The sequence below is a fragment of the Panthera tigris genome, chromosome B1 (assembly GCF_018350195.1).
Source record: "Panthera tigris isolate Pti1 chromosome B1, P.tigris_Pti1_mat1.1, whole genome shotgun sequence".
NCBI lineage: Eukaryota > Metazoa > Chordata > Mammalia > Carnivora > Felidae > Panthera > Panthera tigris.
Genome location: NC_056663.1, coordinates 88,433,149 through 88,460,902, shown reverse-complemented (window position 1 = coordinate 88,460,902; position 27,754 = coordinate 88,433,149).

The window sequence follows — 27,754 nt, the reverse complement described above, 5'->3', positions numbered from 1 at the left end:
TCATTTCTTAATACTTAATATTGGATTTTTTGATATCATATAAAACTTGGTTCATTTTAAAGCTGTGATCATAAATACAGTACATAAAGACAAAGTACTTTCAGAATACATACTTTAGGTGTGTTGAAGACTCTTTCCTTGCCCCCTTTTGATTCACTTTGCATCCTTCTCTATCCTGCAAGGACCAAAACCTGAAAAAACAAAAAACATTTGTAAATGTCTTTTTTCAGGATTTGGGGCAGAAGCAAAGCTGCTTTTGAACCTTTGTTACAAAAGAATGCATAGAGTTGGAGCAAAAGTCACAGCGCTGCGTTCTATAGAGTAGCCCCACCACGCACCCCTCAGGCTTGGAGGCTTCAGGAGTTTTTGAGAGAATTCTGGCGGCATAGAAATAGGGACATGCTCACACAGTGCACTAAAAGCAGTTTCAGACTTCCCTATTTTTTTCTTTTGTAAATAAATATTTTATTTAGAAAAATTTTAGATTTCCAGAGAATAAAACAAAACCTCATATAGATTATGTAAGTAGCAAAGGTGATGCAGAGGGTTCCTAATGACCCACAACTATTTTCTCCTACTGTTAATATATTATATTAATATAAAAAATTTGTTACAACTAATAAACAAATATTCACCTATTATTATTAAGTAAAGTTCATATTTTATTCAGATTTCCTTACTTTGTGCTGGTATCCTTTTTTCTTTTAGTTTATTTATTTATTTATTTAGAGAGTGAGAAAAAAAGAGCAGGGGGAGGGAAGGGGAAGAGAGAGAGGAAGAAACAGAACCCCAACCAGTCTCCATGCTGTCAGTGCAGAGCCCGATACAGGGCTCAATCCTACAAAACATGAGATCAGGACCTGAGCTGAGATCAAGACTTGGATGCTTTACCTATCAACCACACAGGTGTCCTTGTACTAATATCCTTTTTCTGTTTGAAGATCCTATGCACGATCCCACATTACTTTTAGCTGTCACATCTCCTTAGGCTCTTCTTGATTGCCACAGTTTCTCAGACTTCCCTTGTTTTCGATGGCCTTGAGTTTTGAGGAATACTAGTCAAGTACTTGGCAGAATGTCTCTTTACTGAAGTTTATCTGATGTTTTTTCTCATGATTAAACTTCACGTAGCTTTTTGTCAGTTGGAGCACAGTAGGAATAGAACGTTTGCAAATATCATAAAATTTAAGGAACATGAAGCCTAATTTATGTAAAATAGTCAGTGAATTTTCAGTTGAAATTTCAAACTATAAATGGGCTAAAGTTTGAGTAAAGAGATTGAATAAGCAATCAAATCCTCTTACCACAGGAAAGCCCAGAATCAGAAAGTCTATCAATCACTAAAAAATAATGAAGGCCAAACCTTTTCAAACTCTTCTGAAAAAATAAATACTTCCAAACTCGTTTTACAAGGCCAGCATTACCCTGATATCAAAACCAGATGAGGATACTACAAAGAAGGAATATTATAGGTCAATATCCATCATAAGCATCATTGCAAAAATTCTTAAAAAAATAATAGCAAACTGAATTCAATATTACATTAAAAGGATCATGCATCATGATCAAGTAGAATTTATTCCAGGGATTCAAAGTTGTTTCAACATCCACAAATCAATCTATGCGATACACTACATCAACAAAATGAAAGATAAGAATTATATAATTATATCAATAGATACAGAAAAAGCATTTGGCAAAACACACATCCTTTAATGATAAAAATTCACAATTAACTGGATAAAGAGGGAACATATCTCAAGATAATAAAGGCCATATACAATATGCCCATAGTTAACATTATATTCAAGGCAGAAAAATTTTTCTCTAAGATCAGGAACAAGACAAGGATATTCACCTTTGCTGCTTTTGTTCAACGTAGTATTGGAAGTCCTAGCCAGAGTGATCAGGATAAAAAAATAAATAAATAATAAAAAGAAAAGAAAAGAGAAGAAAAGAAAATAAATAGAAGTCCTCCAAATTGGAAAGGGAGAAGTAAAATTTCTCTCTTAGTAAATGATATGTGTTGTATAGAAAAATTTCTGAAGACTCCACCAAAAAAAAATGCTAGAACAAACAAATTCATTAAAGTTGTAAGATACAAAAATCAATATAAAAAATCAGTTGTACTTTTGTACACTAACAAGGAACTCTGAGAAGTAGATAGTAAGAAAGCAACTTCAAATAAAATTTCATCAAAAACAAAATATTTAGATTGCTGAGTAGTATTCCATTAAATATATATACCACATCTTCTTTATCCTTTCATCAGTTGATGGACATTTGGGCTCTTTCCATAATTTGGCTATTGTTGATAGTGCTTCTATAAACATAGAATGAAATCTTGCTATTTGCAACAACATGGGTAGAGCTGGAGGGTATTATGCTAAGTGATAAAAGTCAGTCAGAGAAAGAAAGACATGTTTTCACTCATATGTGGAAGTTGAGAAACTTAACAGAAGATCATGGGGGGGAATGAAAAGAAAAAAAATAGTAACAAACAGAGAGGGAGGCAAACCATAAGAGACTCTTAAATACAGAGAATAAACTGAGGGTTAATGGGGGAGGGTGGTGGGGAAAATAGATGATGGGCATTGAGGAGGGCACTTACTGGGATCAGCACTGGGTGTTGTATGTAAGTGATGAATCACAGGAATCTCCTCCTGAAGCCAAAACACACTCTATATACTGCATGTTAGCTAACATGACAATAAATTACATTAAAAAATAAACAAACAAACAAACATTAAAAAAAAACAAATTAAAGAAGTAAAATATTTAGAAATAGCCTAAGAACTGAAAGATCTATATACAGAATTCTATAATACATTTATAAAATCAATTGGAGAAGACACAAATAAAGACACATGGAAAGATATTCCATGATCATGGATTGATAGAATTAACACTGTTAAAATATCCATATTAATCGAAGCAATTTACAGATTCAATGCAATCTCTAACAAACTCCAAATGAGTTTTTCACAGAAATAGAAAAACAATCCTGAAATTTGTCTGGAACCACAAAAGACCCCAAATAACCAAAACAATCTTGAGAGAAACAAAGCTAGAGTCATCACATGTCCTGATTTCAAATTATAATACAAAGCCATAGTAAGCAAACACTATGATGTTTGGCATAAAAGCAGATATATACTTCAATGAAACAAAATCAAGAGCCCAGAAATAATCCCATCTATATATGGTCAATTAATTTGTTATAAAAGAATGAAGAATAAACAATAGGGAAGGTATAATCTCTTCAATAAACAGTATTGACAGAACCAAACAGCCCCATGAAAAAGAATGAAACTGGACCCCTATCTTACCCAATAACCAAAATCAACTCAAAATAGATTAAACACTGAAATTTAAGACCTGAAACTGTAAAACACCTAGAAGAAAACAGAGGTGGAAAGATCTTTCACATCATTCTTAATGATTTTTTTGGATGTGACACTGCAAACAATCGCAGTAAAATCAAAAACAAAGTGATGCAACATCAAACTAAAAACTTCTGAACAACAAGGGGAACCATGAACAAAATGAAAAGGCAATCTAACACATAGAAGAAAATATTTGCAAATCAAATATCAGATAAGGGGTTAATATCAAAAACATATAAAGAACTCATACAACTCAACAGCAAACAAAAACAAAAAATACAATCTGATTTAAAATTGGGCTGAAGAATTGAATAGACATATTTGCAAAGATGACATACAAATGGCAATCAGGTACTTAAAAAGTAATCACTAATTATCAACACAAATCAAAACCTTAATGAGATAACACCCATTACAATAGTTATCATGAAAAAAAAAAGGTAAAAGTGTTGGCATAGGTATAGAGAGAAGGGAACCCTCAGGCACCATTGGTGGGAATGTAAATTGGTACAACTTCTATGGAAAGCAATACAGATCTTCCTCAGATAAATTAAAAGAACACCATATCATCCAGTATCCTACTTTAAGTATATATACTTGAATTATATATATATTTTACATACATAAAATATATGATGGAATATTACCCATAAAAAGAATGAAATCTTGTCATTTGCAACGACATGGATAGAGCTGGAAAGTATTATGCTAAGTGAAGTAAGTTACTCAGAAAAAGACAAATACCATGTGATTTCACTCATATGTGGAATTTAAGAAACAAAACAACAAAGAGAAAACAAAAAGAGAAAGAGATGCAAACCAAGAAACAGACTTTTAACTATAGAGAACACATTGGTGGTTACTAGAGGGGGAGGGGGAGGGATGGGTAAAATAGGTGATGGGGATTAAGGAGGGCCTTTGTTGTGATGAGCACCAGGTGTTGTATGGCAGTTTTAAATCACTATAAGTTTCACCTGAAACTTATACTGTAGGTTAACTAACTGGACTTTAAATAAAACTTAAGAAAAAATAAAATAGAATAATGATATGTCTGTTCTCCCATGTTCACTGAAGCATTAATGACAATAGTCAAGATATGGATACAAACCCTCTGTCAATGGATAAATGAATGTATGAAGAAAATGTGTGTCATATGATATGTAGAATTATCCAACCTTGAGAACATGGAAACTCTGCCATTTGCAACAATATAAATGGATCTTGAGGGCATTATGCCAAGTGAAATAACCCAAAGAGAGAAAGATCAATACTGCATACTTCATGGTATCACCTATATATACAATCTGAAAGAAGAAGAAGATGGGGGAGGAGGAGGAAGAAGCAGAAGAGGAGGAAGAGGAGAAGGAGAAGAAAGAAAGAAAGAAAGAAAGAAAGAAGGAAAGAAAGAAAGAAAGAAAGAAAGAAAGAAAGAAAGAAAGAAGAAAGAAAGAAAGAAAAGATTAGAAAAAGAAGAAAAAGGAGGAGGAGGAGGAGGAAGAAGAAGGAGGTCATCATCATCAAACTCACAGAAACAGAGAGTGAAGAGTAGAAAGCTGATTGCCAGGATCTGGGGCTGCAGGAGACAGGGACAGGTTGGTAAAGAGTACAAACTCTCAGTTATAAGATAAATAAGGTCTGAAGGGTGCCTGAGTGGCTCAGTTGGTTAGGCATCCTACTCTTGATTTCAGCTTAGGTCAAGGTTGTAAGATCAAGACCTGCTTCAGACTCCACGCTTGATGTCCAACCTACTTGGGATTCCCTCTCTCCATTTTCCTCTGCCCTTCCTTTGCTAGCACTCTTGTTTTCTCTCTCTCTTAAAAAAAAGATAAATAAGGTCTGAGAATCTAATGTAAAATATGATGACTATAGTTGATAAAATTGTATTATATAATTGGAATTAACTAAGAGAGTAGACCTTAAATGTTCTCACAAAAAAGTATATATATATATATATATATATATATACACCTTTATGTATACACATTTATATATATTGTGATAGATATGTTAAAAATGAGGTATATCTGTTTCCTTATAGATTTCTAAAAATGTAATAGCTTGTGTTGGGGTGCCTGGGTGGCGCAGTCGGTTAAGCGTCCGACTTCAGCCAGGTCACGATCTCGCGGTCCGGTCCGTGAGTTCGAGCCCCGCGTCAGGCTCTGGGCTGATGGCTCGGAGCCTGGAGCCTGTTTCCGATTCTGTGTCTCCCTCTCTCTCTGCCCCTCCCCCGTTCATGCTCTGTCTCTCTCTGTCCCAAAAATAAAAATAAAAAACGTTGAAAAAAAAAATTTAAAAAAAAATAAAAATGTAATAGCTTGTGAAAACATATACATAATTTTGTATGTAAAATGATACATTACCATTTTGTTTCATTCATGTATCTGTGCAATACCATTATTCAGTCCCCTATTTTCCACATTTTTGTTTTCCTAACACATATAAATAAGTTATGTTATTCTATATTAATTTTAAAATAAAATAACAGTTACCAGAATTTTAGTAAAAACAAAGAAGAAAACTGTAGAGACATGGAACATTTAAACATGGGACATTTAAAATAATTTCTTTTTATTTTTTTTAACGTTTATTTATTTTTGAGACAGAGAGAGACAGAGCATGGACGGGGGGAGGGTCAGAAAGAGAGGGAGACACAGAATCTGAAACAGGCTCCAGGCTCTGAGTGGTCAGCACAGAGCCTGATGCGGGGCATGAACTCAGGGACCGTGAGATCATGACCTGAGCCGAAGTCGGACGCTTAACCGACTGAGCCACCCAGGCGCCCCTAAAATTTCTTAACTGCATCATCTGTGAAGCACCAATTAAGAAATATATACTTTGCTTCTTCTGCTGCTGCTGCTCTGATGTTTTTATTTAGTAAAGGTTCTGGGAGATAAATTTCTAAGTCTTTCTATAATTGAAGATGTCTTTATTTTACCCACATAGTGGATATGATTTACCTGGGAATACAATTCTGGTTTCAAAATAATTTTCCTCTCAAATTTTTAAAGCTTTGTTTAATTTTTTTCTTTACTATTATTTATGTCATTACATTAAAAATAATTACTATTATTATTACTATTATTATTAATAGTAATAATTAATTACTATTACTATTATTATTAATCTTAAGGTATCTGGAAATACTCACTTTCCATTAATTTAGAGATACTCTAGATTTTTCCCTCAGAAGGTATTTTTCTTTCCATTTTGACTATTTTTATTTTTTAAATACTTTTTTATTTTTAAGCTTTTTTTTTTTTTATTTTTGAGAGAGAGAGAGAGAGAGAGTGAGCACGAGTTGGGGAGAGGCAAAGAGTGAGGGAAAGAGAAAATCTCAAGCAGGCTCCAAAGTGTCAGCACAGAGCCCAACTTGGGGCTTGATCTCACAAACCATGAGACCTGAACCTGAGTTGAAATCAAGAGTCAGACACTTAACCAACTGAGCCAACCGGGCACCCCTAAATACTTTTGTTTTTTTAATGAAAAATGTTGAATATTAATTAAGAAATTAGAAATCTTATCAGATATTGATGAAATTTGGTTTTATTTTCCCCCCCAAAAGACACAACACTGTGTATCTGGAATTAAAGGAAGTTAAAATCAGATTGATGTACATCACTAAAAAGAAGAGACTTATTTTGACTTTAAAGAATTACTTCAATTAAAGGTGTTGAAGTGGACATTCCTATTTTACACAGCAAAACAATATGTGACATGGAATCGGTAATGGTAATAATGTCAGGGGATAATGAAGTCAAAGATTGGTGTGTAATTTAATACATAACATTGTGTCTGAATAAAATAATGTACTGTGAATATTTATAAATGAAATTATTTACCTATAGAACTTGGCTTTTGAAATTGTATAACATATGGAAGCAAACTTGAACGTGATAATTAAATCATATTTTTCTGTTAGGATTATGTGTGGCTAGAAAGAGAAATTCCTGGTTATGGAGAAACGTATGAACAATGCTAAGTAATGTGAAATAAAATACTGTTTTAGGGGAGAAGCCAAGATGGCAGAACAGCATGGAAGATTTTTGTGTGTCTCGCGTCCATGAAATACAGCCAGACCAACACTAAACTATCCTACACACCTGGAAAACTGATTGGAAAATTAACACAACATTCTACACAACCTGAACCACAGAATTCAGCAGGTACGTGGCATGGAAAGGTGAACTGCGGGAGCAAGAAGCCACGGGAAGGGAGTGCTTTTGCAGGCAGAAAGAGGATGGAGACGGGGGCGGGAGTAATATGGGAAAAGCACCCCTCCCCAAAAGCAGCTGGAGAAAAAGTGGAAAATTGGAAACAGCTGCAGGGACTAAACTAAAAAGGGAGAAAGGAGAAAGGAGAGCCTTTAAATTCCATTAAGACAGTAAACAAGGGGAGTGCAGAGGCTGCAACTCCACAGCTCCATACCTGGTGGTGCTCTGGTGGGAAGGGCGAATCCCCAGAACAGCGTGGGGTCCGGGAGGTTCTCGGGCCACACGGAGAAAAGCGGTTCCACTGCTGGAAAGACATTTGGTAGAGACTGTTGAACCCACCTGGTCCCAGCAGACCCCAGAGAATAGCTATATTCGCTAGTGGTGGAACAGGGTCATTAAAGGTGAAGCCTGGTGCCAGATGTGTGTTGTGATTTTCCATAATCCCTGGAAAGCTGCTGCTACATTATCTCATGAACTTTTTCTAGGGCGGGCTGGCACCTGGCCGCAGTCTTGGGGCACCAGCAGCAGCAGGGTCAAGCAAGCGTTCCAGGGTGCAGCCGATATTCAGCCATTGCTCAGTGAGATCCTCCCACAGAAGGGTGGAATGGGTCAAAGCTGCAGTACTTCAGAAGAAAGGAGCCGGGGAAAACAGCAGAATCTGAGACAGGACTCAGGAGAGAGGTTCTTCCTGGGGCCTGGACTCGGACAGTGAAAAAGTGGGGAGTGGTTGAAAGCTGAAGACGGAGGACGGGTGTGTGATTGCTGATCAGGAGAACAGAGTTCTCATGCTGCGGACTGGGTAGCTGGGTGGTGCCATTTTCACTGCTCCTGCACATGCACATATGCAGCTATGAACACGGCAACACTCTGCCCCAGTAGACTGGCAGCGGCATCTAGTGGAGAACGGAGCCATTGCACTGATCCCCACCCAGCTGGGCAAACCTCACTCTTCAAGAACACAAGTCTCACCCCTTGCTTAGTTTGTGGACTATAGAGCGCTTCATAGTCTGGCTTCTATGGGAAAACAAATTAATTCCAGTATATTTCAATCTGTTAGCAGATCCATCTTCTCATTTTTTTTTTCGTTTTCATTTCTTTTTCTTGAATACAGAAAGAGAAATCATTTTTATTTTCAGTTTTTATTAAATATGTTTGTCTTTAATTTTTTTTTACTATATTTTTCACTTTCGTGTAAATGTTTTCAAATTCTATCTTACTTCCATCATTTTATTTTAGTCTACTTCAGAGTATTCGCCTTTTCAAATTTTCAAACAATTTCCTTTTTCTTGTTTTTTTTTTCTCATTTTTGCTTCCTTTGTTTTTCTTGAATGCAGAAAGAGAAAAACTTCATTTTTACTTTCAATTTATAATAAAAATATTTTTCTTTAATTTTTTACTATGTTTTTTTCCTTTTATGTAAATTTTTTCAAATTCTATTTTTCTTCCATCATTTTATTGTTAGTCTACTACAGTCTATTCACTTTTTCAAGTTTTCAAAAGATTTCCTTTTTTTTTCTCTTTTTCTCTTTTTCATTTCTTTTCTTTTTCTTGAATACAGAAAAAGAAAAAACTCATATTTATTTTTAATTTTTATTAAAAATATTTTTCTTTAATTTTTTCTACTATATTCTTTACTTTTGTGTATACTTTTTCAAACTCTATTTTACTTCCATCATCTCAATTTAGTCTACTTCAGTGTATTCATTTTTTCAAATTCTCAAACGATTTCCTTTTTTTTTCTCCCCCACCCTTTTGTTTCTCTAATCTGTCAAACCACTTTCAACACCCAGACCAAAACACACCTAGGAACTAGCATCATTTATTCAATTTTTTGGAGTGTGTGTGTTTTTAATTTCTTAATTTTAATGTTTTGTACATTTTAATTTATTTTAATTTTAATTTTTCTACCTCATTAATTCCTTTTCTCCCTTCAAAATGACAAAATGAAGGAATTCACCCCAAAATAAATAGCACGAAGAAACAACAGCCAGGGATTTAACTAACACAGATACAAGCAAGATGTCTGAACCAGAATTTAGAATCACGATACTAAGAATACTTGCAGGAGTCGAAAATAGATTAGAATCCCTTTATGCAGAGATAAAAGAAGTAAAAACTAGTCAGAATGAAATTAAAATGTTATAACTGAGCTGCAATCACAGATGGATGTCGCGGCAGCAAAGATGGATGAGGCAGAACAGAGAATTATGATATAGAGGACAAACATATAGACAATAATGAAGCAGAAAAATAGATATGAAGGCAAAAGAGCACTATATAAGAATTAGAGAAATCAGTGACTCATGAAAAGAAACAACATTAGAATCATAGGGGTCCCAGAAGAGGAAGAGAGAGAAATAGACGTAGAAGGGTTATGTGAGCAAATCATAGAGGAAAACTTCCCTAACTTGGGAAAAGACACAGACATCAAAATCCAGGGAGCACAGAGGACTCCCATTCGATTCAACAAAAACCAACCTTCAACAAGGCATATCATAGTCAAATTCACAAAATACTCAGGCAAGGAGAGAATCATGAAAGCAGCAAGGGAACAAAAGTCCCTAACCTACAAGGGAAGACAGATCAGGTTTATACGAGACCTATCCACAGAAACTTGGCAGGCCAGAAAGGAGTGGCAGGATATATTCAGTGTGCTGAATCAGAAAAATATGCAGCCAAGTATTCTTTACCCAGCAAGGCTGTCATTCAAAATAGAAGGAGAGATAAAAGGTTTCCCAGACAAACAAAAATTAAAGGAATTTGTGACCACTAAACCGGCCCTGCAAGAAATTATAAGGGGGACTCTCTGAGAGGAGAAAAGATGAAAAAAATATATATATATATACATGTATGTGTATATATATATATATATAACAACAAAGGTTAGAAAGGATGAGAGAACATCACCAGAAATTCCAACTCTACAAGCACCATAATGGCAATAAATTCATATCTTTCAGTACTCACTCCAAACATCAATGGACTCAATGCTCCAATCAAAAGACATAGAGTACCAGAATGGATAAGAAAACAAGATCCATCTATATGCTGTTTACAAGAGACCCACTTTAGACCTAAAGACACCTTCAGATTAAAAATAAGGGGGTGGAGAACCATCTATCATACTAATGGTCAACAAAAGAAAGCCGGAGTAGCCATACTTATATCAGACAATCTAGAATTTAAAATAAAGACTGTATCAAGAGATGCAGAAGGGCATTATATCATAATCAAGGGGTCTATTCACCAAGAAGACCTAACAACTGTAAACATTTATGCACCAAATGTGTCAGTACCCAAATATATGAATCAATGAATCACAAACATAAAGAAACTCATTGATAGTAATACCATAGTAGTAGGAGACTTGAACACCCCTCACAACAATGGACAGATCATCTAAACAGAAAATCAACAAGGAAACAATGGCTTTGAATGACACACTGGACCAGACGGACTTCACAGATATATTCAGAACATTTCATCCTAAAGCTCCAGAATATACATTCTTCTCCAGTGCACATGGAACGTTCTCCAGAATAGACCATATACTGGGACACAAATCAGGCTTAAGTAGGTACAAAAAGATTGAGATAATACAATGCATATTTTCAGACTACAGCATGTGATACTTGAAATCAACCACAAGAAAAAATTTGGAAAGGTAATAAATACTTGGAGACTGAAGACCATCCTACTGAAGAATGAATGGGCTAACCAAGCAGTTAAAGAGGATATTAAAAAGTTCATGGAAGCCAATGAAAATAATGACACCACAACCCAAAACCTCTGGGATGCAGCAAAGGTGGTCATAAGAGGAAAGTATATAGCAATCCAGGCTGTCCTAAAGAAGGAAGAAAGATCTCAGATACACAACCTAACCTTACGCCTTAAGGAGCTGGAAAAAGAACAGCAAATAAAACCCAAAACCAGCAGAGGAAAGGAAATAATAAAGATTAGGACAGAAATTAATGCTATTGAAACCAAAAAAAAATATATGAAAAACAAAAATAACAGTAGAACAGATCAATGAAACCAGAAGCTGGTTCTTTGAAAGAATTAAAAAAATAGATATACCACTAGCCAGTTTGATCAAAAAGAAAAAGGAAAGGACGCAAATAAGTAAAATCAAGAATGAAAGAGGAGAGATCACAACCAACACAGAAGAAATAAAAACAATAATAAGAGAATATTATAAGCAATTATATGCCAATAAAAAGGGCAATCTGGAAGAAATGGACAAATTCCTAGAAACATATACACTACCAACACCGAAACAGGGAGACAAAAAATTTGAACAGACCCATAACCAGTAAGGAAATCGAATTCGTAATCAAAAATCTGTCAAAATTCAAGAGTCCAGGGCCAGATGGCTTCACAGGGGAATTCTACCTAACATTTAAGGAAGAGTTAGTGCCTATTCTTTTGAAGGTGTTCCAAAAAATAGAAATGGAAGGAAAATTTCCAAACTCTTTCTATGAAGCCAGCATTACCTTGATTCCAAAACCAGATAGAGACCCCACTAAAAAGGAGAACTATAGACCAATTTCCCTGATGAACATGGATGCAAAAATCCTCAGCAAGATATTAGCCAACCAGATCCAACAATACATTAAATGAATTATTCACCATGACCAAGTGGGATTTATACCTGGGATGCAGGGCTGGTTCAATATCCGCAAAACAATCAATGTGATTCATCACATCAATAAAAGAAAGTACAAGAACCATGATCCTCTCAATAGATGCAGAGAAACCATTTGACAAAATACAGCATTGTTTCTTGATAAAAACCCTCAAGAAAGTGGGGATAGAAGGATCATACCTCAAGATCATAAAAGCTATATATGAAAGACCCAATGTTGACACATCCTCAATGGGGAAAAACTGAGAGCTTTCCCCCTAAGGTCAGGAACAAGACAGGCATGTCCACTCTCCCCACTGTTATTCAACATAGTATTGGAAGTCTTAGCCTCTGCCATCAGACAACACAAAGAAATAAAAGGCATCCAAATCGGCCAGGAGGAGGTCAAACTTTCAGTCTTTGCAGGTGACATGATACTTTACATGGAAAACCCAAAAAATTCCATCCAAAAACTGCTAGAACTGATTCATGAATTCAGGAGAGTTGTAGGATATAAAATAAATGCACAAAAATTGGTTGCATTCCTATACACCAACAATGAAGTGACAGAAAGAGAAATCAAGGAATCGATCCCATTTCCAGTTGCACAAAAACCATAAGATACCTGGGAGTAAATCTAACCAAAGAGGTGAAAAATCCATATGCTGAAAACTATAGAAAGCTTATGAAACAAATTGTAGAAGACACAAAAAATGGAAAAAGATTTAATGCTCCTGGATAGGAAGAACAAATATTCTTAAAATGTCAATACTACCCAAGGCAAACAACATATTAAATGCAATCCCTATCAAAGTAACACCAGCATTCTTCACAGAGCTAGAATAAATAATCCTAAAATTGGTATGGAACCTGAAAAGACCCCGAATATCCAAAGCAATCTTGAAAAAGAAAACCAGAGCAGGAGGCATCACAATCCCAGACTTCAAGCTATACTACAACGCTGTAATCATGAAGACAGTATGGTACTGGCACAAGAACAGACACTCAGATCAATGGAACAGAATAGAGAACCCAGAAATGGACCCACAAACGTATGACCAACTAATCTTTGACAAAGCAGGAAAGACTATCCAATGGAATAAAGACAATCTCTTTAGCAAGTGGTGCTGGGAAAACTGGACAGTGACATGCAGAAGAATGAACCTGGACCCCTTTTTTTACACCAGACACAAAAATAAACTCAAAATGAATGAAAGACTGCCAGAGTCCAGCTCCAGCAGGTCCAGGGGCTCCCGAAGGATGAACGGTGTCGGGGAAAAAGTGAAAATAAAACAAAACTAACACAAAAATAAAAATAAAATACTAAAATAAAAAGGTAAAATAAAAAACTAAAATAAAAAACTAAAATAAAAATGGACTCAGACAGCAGCAGTGTGTTGAACTGGCCAATTTATTGCAGTAAACGTGGCATTATATATGCTAGTGATTTTTTTTGGTAACAAACGTCATCTATGTTTTTTTAACATTACCCAATTTTAAAATTGTTCCTTTGTATAATCACCCAATAAGGAATAACATGATTGTTTTGTCATAACGTTCCCTCCTTCCCTTTGCTTATTGATTAATTTCTTTCATTGTTTTTATTATGTATCTACGTTTATAATTTATAAAGTATTTGCTTTGCTGTTTTCACGAAATGTCATTTATCTCTCAACACCTCAAGTGGAACAGTTACAGGGACATGACCTCTTAGTTGTTTCCCTGACTCATTCGTGGTTTTGAAGAACAAAAGTGTTCGCCTGGATCCGAGGTGCCTGGAAGGGGGCTAAGAGGGCCTTAGAAACCCACGCTTTATACATTCTCAGAGAGATAATGCACCTAGGAACCAATGAACCAGTCTGTAGCTTAACCGACTAGGTTTGTCATCATCTGGAATGCCTCCGGGGGCCAAGTGGGCCTAGGGGTCAGAGTGACCGTGTCCATAGATACACTCCTTAGTTACCGGAGTGGGGCTTTCAGATCCATATGTCTCTCCTTCGTTGGCCGCTTTTGCTGGCAAATGCATGAGGCTATCCTTCCTGCAAGTAGAGGAGTCTCCATAGGGAATGGCAAGGGCTAAACGTAAGGCCGCACAATTTCTTGCGGAACCTTATTTTCTTCCCTAGTTGTTCTTTTCCCAGGGGGCCTGCCGAGGGCAATTCCCCAACAGACAATACCCCGGGTACTTTTAAGGCCAAATTACCTAAAAGCGGGAGTACAAGAAGCTTCATTGTCAGTGGTCTGCCTTGCAGTCACCAATCCGTCCACAGCCCGGGCCCTGCCACTCAGGCTGGGTAGCTTGGCTTCCAGCAAAAGACCTAAATGTAAGAGAGGAAGCCATCAAAATCCTTGAGGAGAAAGAAGGCAAAAACCTCTATGTTCTTGGCCACAGCAACTTCTTACTCAACACGTCTCCAGAGGCAAGGGAAACAAAAGCAAAAATGAACTACTGGGACCTCATCAAAATAAAAACCTTCTCCACAGCAAAGGAAACAATCAACAAAACTAAAAGGCAACTGACAGAATGGGAGAAGATATTTTGCAAATGACATATCAGATAAAGGGTTAGTATCCAAAATCTATAAAGAACTTATCAAACTAAACACCCAAAACACAAATAATCCACTGAAGAAATGGGCAAAAGACATGAATAGACACTTCTCCTAGAAAGACATCCAGATGGCCAACCGACACATGAAAAAACACTCAACATCACTCATCATCAGGGAAATACAAATCAAAACCACAATGAGATACCACCTTACACTTGTCAGAATGGCTAACATGAACAACTCAGGCAACAACAGATGTTGGCGAGGATGTGGAGAAAGAGGATCTCTTTTGCACTGCTGGTGGGAATGCAAGCTGGTGTAGCCACTCTGGAAAACAGTATGGAAGTTCCTCAAAAAATTAAAAATAGACCTACCTTAAGACCCAGGAATAGATACCTAAATGTTGTTAACTGATTTGCCCAGTTAACAAATCGCTGCAAGGAGGCATGCAGGAAGACATTCTCTCCAATTCTGCACATTACCCAGGACTGCTCTGACACCTTGAAGAATGGTTGTTTGGGGAATGTCAGGAGATAAAACTATTTTAGTGATCCATGGTGTCCTCCTGTTCACTGACTGGACGTTTCCTTTAGAATGGTCTCTTCAACAAAAGGAGCACAAGAAGGATACCCTATGACTGTCACAGCTGGAGAACTATTTGGGAAGTATAACCAGGTTTGACATTAGAAAGAAGAATGGGCAATACTGCAGTAGGTAGTGGAGGTGGTCCTGGTGCAGGTGAAGCCATGAAGAGTTAGGGTGATTTCATTGGTGACCACACCTGGAAGCATCCGTTGTCATTTAGCTCTGTTTCCATATGTTAATATCTTCACAAACATGTTTATGTGTGTATATGTCAATATCTTTGCAGATACAAGCTTATGTGTACACATACCAATACCTTCATAAATATAAGCCTCATGTGTACACCCCCCTACATACAGTTCATGCCTTCCCTTTGAGACTAATGTAACTTCAAACCCACTCCAAAACAGTTAATTGTTTACAGAAACCATATTCGGGAAATAATTGTTGTATAGATAGGTCAAGAGATGAGGTTGGTGTTTCATATAAGAGTAATTTGGAATGCAATATGAGCAAAATTGAGATATGATTGAATAAATAAACTAGAACATAAATCACTGAGCTTATTCAGGGATAATATTTCAATTTCCAACCTATCCCAACACTGAGTTTATAAGAATCCAACCATTAAAAAGGTCACTTACTGTTGACCAGAATGAATTTCAGCCTCCCAAAGCTACCCATTCCATAACAATAGTTTTATACTAAAGAGAAGAGATACTTTTATGGAGTAAAATAACCATAAAATGAATGAAAGTATTTCAAGGATGTTAGATATTTGTGAAGCAGTTATTTATAAAAATATTCCATTAGGAATAAAGATCAAATGTTTTCTATAGAAAATAATGATGAGGTTTAATATTGGAGGTGTCAGCTATGAAGACCACAGGGTTATTGTGAGAAATAACATTTAACCTTTCTCTTGTGGCTGATGGAGGCCAATGCAGTATTTTATTATCAACATTGGCAGGTGATTTATTACCACTGTTTCTACTCCAGTAAAGCCACATTAGGCTGTGCTCAATGTATCATGTGTTATCTTCAACCCCCCTGCACACTCTGCATGCATAATCTCTTTGTTCTAGCAAATTTTAAACATAGAAGAGTAAATATTTAAGTAATTATTCCAGATTCATCAGAAACTATGGAAGTAAGATCAACTAGCTAAATAGATTATGCCAGACAATGTCTGACGTAATCATAAAGTTCTGGCTTCAGGAAGAGTGATGGTTATACATCTGAAACATCAGCTATGCATAATGGTGCATTAGTGTAGATACAGCAGTGACAGAGAATAAATCACAGGCACACTTTTAGATGGGAATAAAATTTTGTGGAATAAATTCAGGTCAGGTAGCTTTCAACAGTTTCTGTTTTCAGACCTTACTACCTAAAAAATCAAATTGAAATAGCGTGGCAGATGCACTGAAAATGGTTTCCCTATCTTTCAACTAGTTTGACTATTGGGCATTATTGTGGAAGGAAATTTAGGAATATCAAAAGAGTTCTATTTTCAAAAATTCTTAATGAATATTAGAATCTTTGCAAATATAGTTTTTGTTTTAGTAAAATATGGTTAATAATCACCACTCTTAAATCAAGAATGAACTTGTTTCCATAACGTTTCCTTTCAGCCAATGATCATAAATATTAACTGAATTTACAAAGTATTGGAGGAAGATTTTTCTCTGAGTGGAGATTTATTCTGTGAGAAGGGTTCTGATTACCTTAATTCCTAGCCTCTCTCTCTTTATTCATTCTACCCATGGGAGTTGGAGTAATTTATATGATTGGTATATTTGGAAATAATCAACCAGGCATCTTTCATAGTCTCTGTCTTTATCTTGGCAGTAAGCAAGTCTACAGATATAATCCATTCTCTGCTATTTCTACAGGGGTAGGTATACTCTATGCCATTGTGACTGGGTTGGTAACTATTAGTTAGTTATGGTATATGATATTAAGAATCTGATTATTGGTTGTTGTTTTTTATCTGAGAATTTGTATTTTCTTCCAAGTTTTTATTAAATTCCAGTTAGTTAACATAGAGTATAATATTAGTTTCAGGCATAGGATTTAGAGATTTGACACTTACATATAATACCCAGTGCTCATCACAAGTGTCCTCCTTAATACCTGTCACCTATTTAAACCATCCCTCCACCCACCTCCACTCTGGTAATCATCAATTTGTTCTCTATAGTCAGAGTTTGTTTCTTGGTCTTCATCTATTCTCATCCCCACCATGGTCGTTTGTTTTGTTTCTTAAATTCCACATATGAGTGGAATCATATGGTATTTGTCTTTGTCTGACTGACTTATTTTATTTAGCATAATACCCTCTAGCTTCATCCATGTCATTTCAAATGGCAACATTTCATTCTTTTAATGTCTGAGTAATATTCCATTGTGTATGGAATCCCTTCAAATCAGTATTTTTGTATCCCTGGGTAAATACCTAGTAGTGAAATTGCTGTGTAATAGGGTAGTTCTATGTCTAACTTTTTGAGGAACCTCCATACTATTTTCCAGAGTGGTTGCACCAATTTCCATTGCCACCAAAAATGTAAAAGTGTTCCCCTTTCTCTGCATCCTTGCCTATACCTGTTGTATCTCGTGTGGTTAAGTTTAGCCATTCTGACTGGTGTGAGGTGGTATCTCATTGTGATTTGTATTTGTATTTCCCTGTTGATGAGTGATGTTGAGCATCTTTTCATATCTCTGTTGGCCATCTGTATGTCTTCTTTGGGAAAAAATGTCTATTCTTCTGCCCATTTTTTAGTTGTATTATGTGTATTTTGGGTGTTGAGTTTTATAAGTTCTTTATAGATTTTTAATACTAATCCTTTATCAGATATGTCATTTGCAAATATATTATCCCATTCTATACATTGCCTTTAGTTTTGTTGATCGTTTCCTTCACTATGCAGAAGCTTTTTATTTTGATGAAGTCCCAATAGTTTATGTTTGCTTTTGTTTTCCTTGCCTAAGAAGACACGTTCAATACAAGTTTGCTACAGCCAATATCAAAGAGATTGCTGCCTGCATTCTCCTCTAGGATTTTAATGGTTTCCTGTTTCACATTTAAGCCTTTCATTGATTTTGAATGTATTTTTGTGGGTGGTGTATGAAAGTGGTCCAGTTTCATCCTTAGGCATATTCCTGTCCACTTTTTCCAACACCATTTGTTGAAAAGATTCTTTTTTTTCCCATTGGATATTCTTTTCTGCTTTGTAAGATTAGTTGACCTAATAGTTGTGGGTTCATTTATGGGTTTTATTTTTTTATTTTCTTTTTCTTTTTTTTTAAAGAGGAACCTTGGGAGTTTGTTTTAAATGCTTTTATTTATTTTTAAGAAAGAAAGACAGGGCGTGAGCAGGGGAGGGGCAGAGAGAGGGAGACACATAATCCAAAGCAGGCTCCAGGGTCTGAGTTGTCAGTGCAGAGCCCAACGTGGGGCTCAATCCCACAAACTGTGAGATATGACCTGAGGTGAAGTCAGAAGCTTAACTGACTGAGCCACCCAGTCACCCCCCCTTTCTGGGTTTTCTATTCTGTTCCATTGATCTATGTGTCTGCTTATGTGCCAGTACCATACGGTCTTGATCTTGACAGTTTTGTAATATAACTTGAAGTCTGGTATTGTGATGCCTTCAGCTTTGCTTTTCTTTTTCAAGATTGCTTTGGCTGTTAGGCTCTTTTGTAGTTCCATACAAATTTTAGAATTGTTTGTTTTAGCTCTATGAAAAACGCCAGTTGTATTTTGATAGGGATTGAATTACATGTGTAGATTGCTTTGGGTGGTATAGACATTTTAATAATATTTGTTCTTTTACTCCATGAGCCTGGAATGTTTTTCCATTTCTTTATGTCATCCTCAATTTCTTTCAGCAGTGCTCTATAGTTTCCAGAGTACAGATCTTTTACCTCTTTGGTTAGATTTATTCTTAGGTATTTTATGATTTTGATGCAATTATAAATGAGATTGATTCCTTGGTTTATCTTTCAGGTGCTTCATTACTGGTGAGTCCTAAGCAGAGAAATCAGACAACACACACACAAAAAGTCATACAAATTAACAATGAATAATTCAAATTTTACTATTTTTCAGATGGCATGATGCTATGTATAGAAAACCTAAAGGACACTACCAAAAATTTGCTAGAACTAATACATGAATTCAGTAAGGTTGCAGGATACAAAATCATTATTGGTTTTATACATAATTTAATTTTTCAACCTACTGTTTAGAAACTGTCATGGAATATTTTGTTTTCCATCTACTACTTTTTTTGTTTCTCAGAACTCAGTTGGACAATTTAGAGGGATGCTATTTATTGAAAATGCTTAGTAACTCCAACATGTCTTACAGATAAAAAAATAGATATGTTTTTTCCTTTTCTGTTTTGAGCAGCTCCTTTTTCTAGGATTCCATATGATTGTCTATCTTTAGCCTGGCAATCACAAAGCTTGAATTAATTTCATTCATTAAAAGAAAGTAATAAACATGTATTTCCTAAAATGAATCGTCATGAATAAACATTTGTTAATCCCTGCCATGTATGCGCCAAACATTCTAAGATCTTTTGAGTAAAGAACTAAAAATGTGATTGGAATCAGAAATAAACACAAAGGTAAACAAATGGATAAACCAATAAGGGAGAAAACATGGCGGGGGGGAATATTCATTCAATCAAAATAAGTATGGAGGTGCTATAATAAATGAGACCTGGATGACATGATAAAAGCAAATAGATATGTAACTTAACCAGTTATAATGAGAACCAAGTTCTTCCTATGCCACATATTTCAACTTTGAAAATCAATCTTCTTGAACCTAAGTTTTATCAATAATAACATTGTGCAAACAACTTTTAAGTCATAGAAAAGTTGGATTTTTCTTAATAATGTAAAATATTAACACATATTAAGGGATCAATATATGTTGTTTTATTTTTTTCTGTCTCCAAACCTTCCTAAGGTCTGTTTGGGAAGACTGACATATATAGAAAGAGATAATGGGTATAGAAAGACAGATATAGAATAGGAATTAACAGGAAAAAAAAAGGGACTCTAGGACTCTAGGTACATACTGTTAAATACAATATTCTAACAAGCATAAAGTGGTTATGTGTAGATGCCAAGATATTTTTGTTGGATCTGGGTTAGCTAGAAAAATTTGCCAAATGATATGTAATATTTTGCCTTAATTTTGTTTTCTCTGTGTGCATTTGTGTGAGTGCATCTGTGTGTATGTGAATGTGAATATAAAAAGGATATATAGACCAGTGAATAGAACGTATGTTTCTAAAATGTGAGACAATGGAATAATGTGGATAAAAAATTAGATATGTCAATAAGGCTATTGATATGGAAGTTACAAAACTCTGGGGTTAACTGAAGAGATAGGTGGCAATAAATTACAATTTGAAGTAAGGCAGATACTTATTATCCTCATATGAAACTTAAAGTTCATATAATCTACTATTTGGTTTATGATTTGTTTATACTGTGGGTAAAACTAATATGACAGGGTTGAGTGAATGAAGAAGGCAAGTAAGAGTAGAAATACAAATAATTCTATGTATTTTAATTTAGAGAACATAACTAATATGGCCAAGTTAAGTATATTTGCTAAAGAGCAATAATAAATCAGGATATCTTCAGTTTCAACTGTGTAAATTTGCATGACTAGATACAGAGACAGTAGTTACATCATTCAATTTCTCTCACAATAATACACATTGGTAATCTTATTTAAATATTTGCAACTCAAAACATATACACATACAACACAGACATGGAAATATATGTATGCAAATTGATTTTAAAAAGCAATTGTCATCAATATATGTCATTTCAAAATATAGTAAGAATGGAAGTAGTAATTGCTGTAAGAAAGGTAAACTTGAATAGCCTAGTTTTGACATTCAACCTGCTTACTCAAGTGAAGCATATGCAAAAGCACAGAAAAATCACACAAATCACAGAGATTCCAGAAATGCAAGAAAGTTTATCAAATGGGACCACAAATTGTGGATTCATATTGTATTTCCAGGGAATAACTTCCCTGTTCTAATTCAAAGATAAGGCATGCCTTTGGGAAACCTTTGAAATGCCAATTTTCAGAAATCCAGGGCATCAACTCTAGATGCTGGTCAACCAAAATTAGAGATATGTTACTTTGCTTAGGTGGGAGCAATTTAGGGAATAAATAAGCAAGCCTACATTAAGAGGTCACAAGAAAGTCGAAGATGTGTTCCCAAAGAAAGGATTGAACCATAGTAATTTCTCATTGCATTGTTTGTGTCCCTATGTATTATGTGTTACAAGTCCTGAGACTATAGACTATAGAAGGTGCTCTGAATAGCCTAGGATTTGCACATGTTTTAGGTACTGTTTTTTTTTATTCTTCTATATTGTAATTTGTATACTGTGTTAGCTAACTGAATTCTCTAAGGTGTACTATATTAACCATTTTTATGTGTAAGTATTTTTTTTCTTTTGAGAGAGGGCATAAGAGTGAGAGTGGGGGAGGCGCAGAGGAAGAGGGAGACAGGGAATCCTAAGCAGGCTCCATGCCCAGCATAGCGCCAAATGCAGAGCTCGATCTCACGACCAAGACCTGAGCTGAAATCAAGGGTTGGAGAGTTAACTGACTGAGCCACCAGGTGCTCCTAAATATTTCTGTATGCTTTCATTTGTAAGCTTCTCAAATTATGCTATTTTATGTATTGGTTTCTCCGAAGATTATCTCATTCCAAGAGAATACTACTAATAATGGAATTATCTGCTTCTGGCTAGCATGGATTAACAGTGTGGGGACTGACCCTCACGCCTGAAACAACCAGAAAATTAACAAAATAAAACAAGGTCTTGCGAAGACATTGGAAATCAGGCAACAAAGGATATTGATCGCTGAGAGATGGGAAACAAATGAGGGGGTCCCTACAATTAGTTCAATTTATTTCCTTAAGAGAGTTTCTATTCTGTTGCATAGGGAAGACAGACCAAAGAAAACCCTGACCAACTTCATGGGTTGATATGGAGCAGAGAATCTGTAGAGAACAAGGAGGCCAGAGTTTGTAGGACAAAGAATGAGAGGAGAGATCTTTACAGAGGGAGAACTACAGAGGTTGTTCTGGAATAGTCAGGTGCACATGTCTATGGGGAAAAAACCCTTAGCAAAGAAAGAACAACACAAAAAGATTAGAGGTTACAGTGCCTGGCACACATACACAACACTGGTAATAACTCCTATTCTACTATTAAATTGGGAAACCTCAGGATTCATGGAACAACGTGCAGAGAACACAGATCCTCTTGCCTCACTTGGGTGGAAAAAACTAGGCCAAGACTATGCACTATTCTGGATGTGCCCTACTAATCCTAAACATAAGCCACAAAAGGATTAAACTTTTACTAATAACTTAAATGTGTCTCAGAAAGAAAGTTCAAGAATATTTATAAGAGTGCAAAAATATCCAGCTTACAAAAAAATAAAATCCTCATTTCCTTTCATTGAGTCAAATCAAGAAGTTAGCAAAAATAGAAGAAAAAAAAGGAAATCCATACCCCAAAATAGGAGAAAAATTGATTAATAGATACCAAGAACAGACCTATAGGTAAACATCATAGTGTAGATGGGTCTGTGTCGATTTTTAGCACTGTTTCTCTTATCCAGGTAGCATGATGGCAGGAAGGATTTCTCTGAATTCTTCCTGATCTTCCCTGTAGACTCCTGAGGAGTACTTGGAGAAGAGCCTGAAAGGGGCCTTGAACTTCTTAGCCTATTTGTAATTGTTAATGATTTTAAACTCTCACCCTAGGTCATAGTCTGATTTTAGCTCTTCACTAAAACTCTTTAGTTTATTCTTTTTCCTAGTTTAAACAGTAGTCTATAGCTTATAGGCAAACTAATGCTAGCATCTTGTTTCTCTTTGTAGGGCTCTGTCTAGATTTTAGTTTAGTCATGGTGCTATTCAGATGAGAGCATTTAAGTCATCAGGGGAAGACAAGTGTTCCTTTGTACTGATCAGTGAGAGCAATTTCTCCTGTAGGTTTTAATTAGCATACTGGGTTTTAAAGTGGTCTATTTCCTAGCCAGTATTTTGACTCTAATAGACCAAAGACATGATTATTTCTGTGATGTCACCCTCAAACTTTAGAAGTTTTGTGTTAGTCATTCAGGAATCTACAAAATAATTAATCCATTTTAATTTTAACCTCTCTCCCAAATTAGTAATTGTACATTGTATGGATTATTAGGATTACTAATTGGTTGATTACTTTTAAATGGTAGAACTGATATTAGTTGAAATTTATTTATTTTTCTTTTCCAGATATGTTTCACTGATATCAATTAGCACGAGATTCCCCTTTACTCTGTTTTGGGGAACTAATTATGAGAAGACAGGATAATAACTACTTTCCTCTATTTACTTGCATGTAAAGAGGTGTTGGCAATACAAATGGAAGTTGTATTAGTGTTAATTCAATATACCAAACAAGTTTGTTTATTTTTCGATTGATCCAACTTCTTCAAGAGACTTTCTAATTGAGGAAAAGAGTGGGTGGAGAGGCGGGAATTAAATATAAAGGCCTAGGTTTACTTATAATTCATGGTTTATTTACACATAATGTTGTTTTATAACAAATATTCTATTTTAATTGTAAATTCATTAGTAGTATTGACTTTAGCACTTACTAAATACATTTAACAATGAACAATCCACTTGACAGTTCAGAGTCTCAATTGCTTACTCTATAAAATGGCCACAATAATCCCCACTTCAAGAGTCATTGTGAGGCTTGAGATACTGAGTAGAAATACTTTCTAGTTTACGATGTTTTCTGTAAATATAAGGCATGATTATTACGTATTTTCATTGTTTTTTCCCCTATTGGAGACTGTTCACGATACTCATTTGAATACCTCAATAAATTTATTTTAATCCTTCATGTACTAAAATCCATCTATATCCCAACCTACATCTTTATTAAACAGAAATAGCTTCATTTTCAAATAATACAAGTAAAGCTTCTCCACTCAGAATACCTTTGGTATGATTGGAAATTTTTCTGATACATATGGCATATATTGTCATTTAGATATATAAATGTCATTTGTATATTGTCATTTATACTCAAAATGAGTATATTTGGGTAAGCATCAAGATTTTTAATTAATAAATTAACTGGCAAAGAGGATAAATTTTATATAATTGACAGAATCTGTAGCAAGAATCAGAGAAACTTATTTCTAATCCTAGCTCTACCATTCTCACACTAGATTATGTAGTTAGATATGTAATTTATAGTTCGTTTCTTTACCCTTTTGGTAAATATCAGGGTATCTCAGTGTTGTTGAAAGAATATAATATAATTTATATATACATCTGTGTTAAAATGACCTATGAAATGAGACAGGTTTTCTCTTTGTTTTATTTTGTTTAGTTTTAACCTAAGAGTATCTTTAAGAGTATAATTTTTATCTTTTTTTAAAAAAACATTTTAATGACACACCACTGACACATGAAAAGGTGTATATATTTAATGTATAACTTGAAAAATTTGGAGATAAGCATACACCTATAACACCATCACCAAAATCTGTATCACAAACATATCCATTACCTCCAAAAGTGTCTTCTGCCCTCTTTATTGTTTTTTTTTTTTGAAGGGGGGTGGGGTGGGGTGGATAAGAACACTTTAACATAAAGTCAACCTTCTTAGCAATATTTTAAGTATACAATACAGTATTGTTAACAATAGGTACTATGCTGTATAATAAATCTCTAGGACTTATTTATTTTGTATAATTGAAACTTTGTACCCTTTCTCTAGTATTTCATTGTTTACTTCTCCCCTTATATCCTAGTTATCACCATTCTACTTTCTCCCCCTATAAGTTTGACCCTTTTAGGTTTCTCATATAAGTTATCTCATGTAGCATTTGTACTTCTGTGGCTGGCTTATTTCACTTACCATAATGTTCTCTAGGCTCGAATATGTTGTCACAAATGGTAGGATTTCTTTCTTTTTTTTAAGGCTGAATAATATTCAATTGTACGTCTATACCAAAATTTCTTTATCCATTCATTGGTCAATGGAGATTTAGGTCGCACCCATATATTGGCTTTTGTGAATAATGCTGTAATAAACATGGGAGTGAAGGTACTAATTTTCATTTCCCTTGGATATATATACAGAAGAGAAACTGCTGGACCATATGGTAACTTTGTTTTCAATATTTTGAGGAACCTCCACAGTGTTTTCCAGAGTGATTTCATTAATTTACATTCCCATCAACAGTGTTCAAGGATTACCTCTTGTGTACATCCTTGCCAAAAAAAAATGTTTTTATAATAGTTATCCTAACAGGTGTAGATTTTGAGTACAATTAGTTTATTAGTAGATGATCCCAGGAGACAACAATGGGAAGGGGGTGGTGATGAAAAGGGATGGGAGGCAGCCTAATAAAGGCATATTTTTGAATAATTTACCACTGTAGGGAATCTGAGATTAATTCTATTGGGGAAATTTGGAAACCATTGAAGTATACAGGCCTCATTGCAATACTGCTTAGAAGGCCAAAGATCTGGGGTGTTTCGTGCTGTTCATCCTTAACTGAGGACTCCTCCCAAAAGGACCTTAAATCTCTCATACTTCTATCCTGCTGTGCACATGGCAAAACAGGTCTGAGGGGACGCAGATACAGGTACTGGCATATGGACGGCTGGGCCACTTGCACAGAAATAATAAGAGTGAGGGGATCAAGATGAGACATTGAATGTTTCTACTGTTGACCCATTCACAGCTGAGATCTATGGATGCACACATTATAACCACTTCGATCTGCAAGTGTTTCATAAAAGTAGTAAGCAGTCATAATATTTGAAGAAAGGATTTACATGAGAGTTATGTATCCAGCTGCACCCATGCTGAAGCAGTTAATCCTGGGAAAATAATTAATATTCATCATTTTTTCCTATGTCAAAATTCTTGAAGCTCTTTACTCTTGACTGGATTATTTGCTGATTTGTATTGTTCGACATGTGAGGTAACCTAAATCTATATTCCCAAAGAGATGTGAACCCCTGGCTATCCTGCTGTTTCTAGGCATGATTGGTGCAACTTCCCAGTCAGTTATGATCATGGAAATAATAAATGGTTTCAGAGTAAATCTCGCAAGTCCCAGATATATTTTTCTGCTCCCAACAAGTAGTAACAACTGCCATCTCATGATAATAGGAATTAATTACTCACATTATGGAGGTTCCTTTCTTTGTCTACTGTTCTGCTGGAATGAAGAACACAAGGGATCACATAGCAGCCTTAGCTTTTGTTAGTGGAACCTTTATTCTATGTATTAGTAGAATTATTCTTCCACAGAAAAGTGGACTTCCAGTCAAGCAGAAATTAAAACTGTGAAAATAAGAATCAGAAATTCTCCAGGAGAGGACTTCTCCAATTCCCTGGTTCTGAGACACATGTTTTCTACCTAAAGCAACACAACACCATATGACTGACATTGGATCAAAAAGTTTTGAAATCCTCCAGGATTTCATCCCCAGACTAAAACCTGAGCTTAGTCTGGTGGCTTCAGGGCAATGTGTTGTCACATGGTAGACTTAGAAATATAAAGTCATGTGCTCATTCACCATAAAGTGGATTCGGCTTAGACCAATAGGCTAGCCAGGTTATGTTATTCTCACAGCATTGAAAAGGACACAAGAAAGTAGAAACACATGAGGTCTTTTTAGGCCTAAACTTGACTCCATCACACTGCTACTTTTGCCTCATGCCATTAGCCCAAGTGAAAAGTAGAAGAGTGAAGAAATAAAATCTCTTACAGTTAAGGCAATGTTAGGTATGTGAATTCAACTAGGGGTGAAGACTTTGGGGGTAATTCTTTACCTTACCACAGTTATTAACTATTTTTCAAAATTAATGTCTTTTAAATATTTTTTTTAGTCCAAAGAAGAAAAAATAATGTATGGACACCTTTACATTCATTGATTTACATAACTTTTCTCAATATTTTGTCTGAGATACATAAAAATTAAGCCTCTCATATAATCAATAATACTTTATAAATGATTGTAGTTAATTAGAACGTTTGACTCATTTATAATTAGTTAAGGACATGGGAGTAATATAAAATTCAATAAACTGAAGTTGGGTTCAAGATGCACAATTATTTATACAAGCAAAATTTAAAACTCTTATTAAGCAATACAAAATTAGCAAAGTTGGATTAAATTACCCAAATGTTGACAAGTAGTAAAATGAAAAGAAAATTCAAGCGGAGGGCCATGAACTAAGAATTTTGTTTTAGAAAAATGCATTTTGGGGGCGCCTGGGTGGCTCAGTCGGTTGTGTCCAACTTCAGCT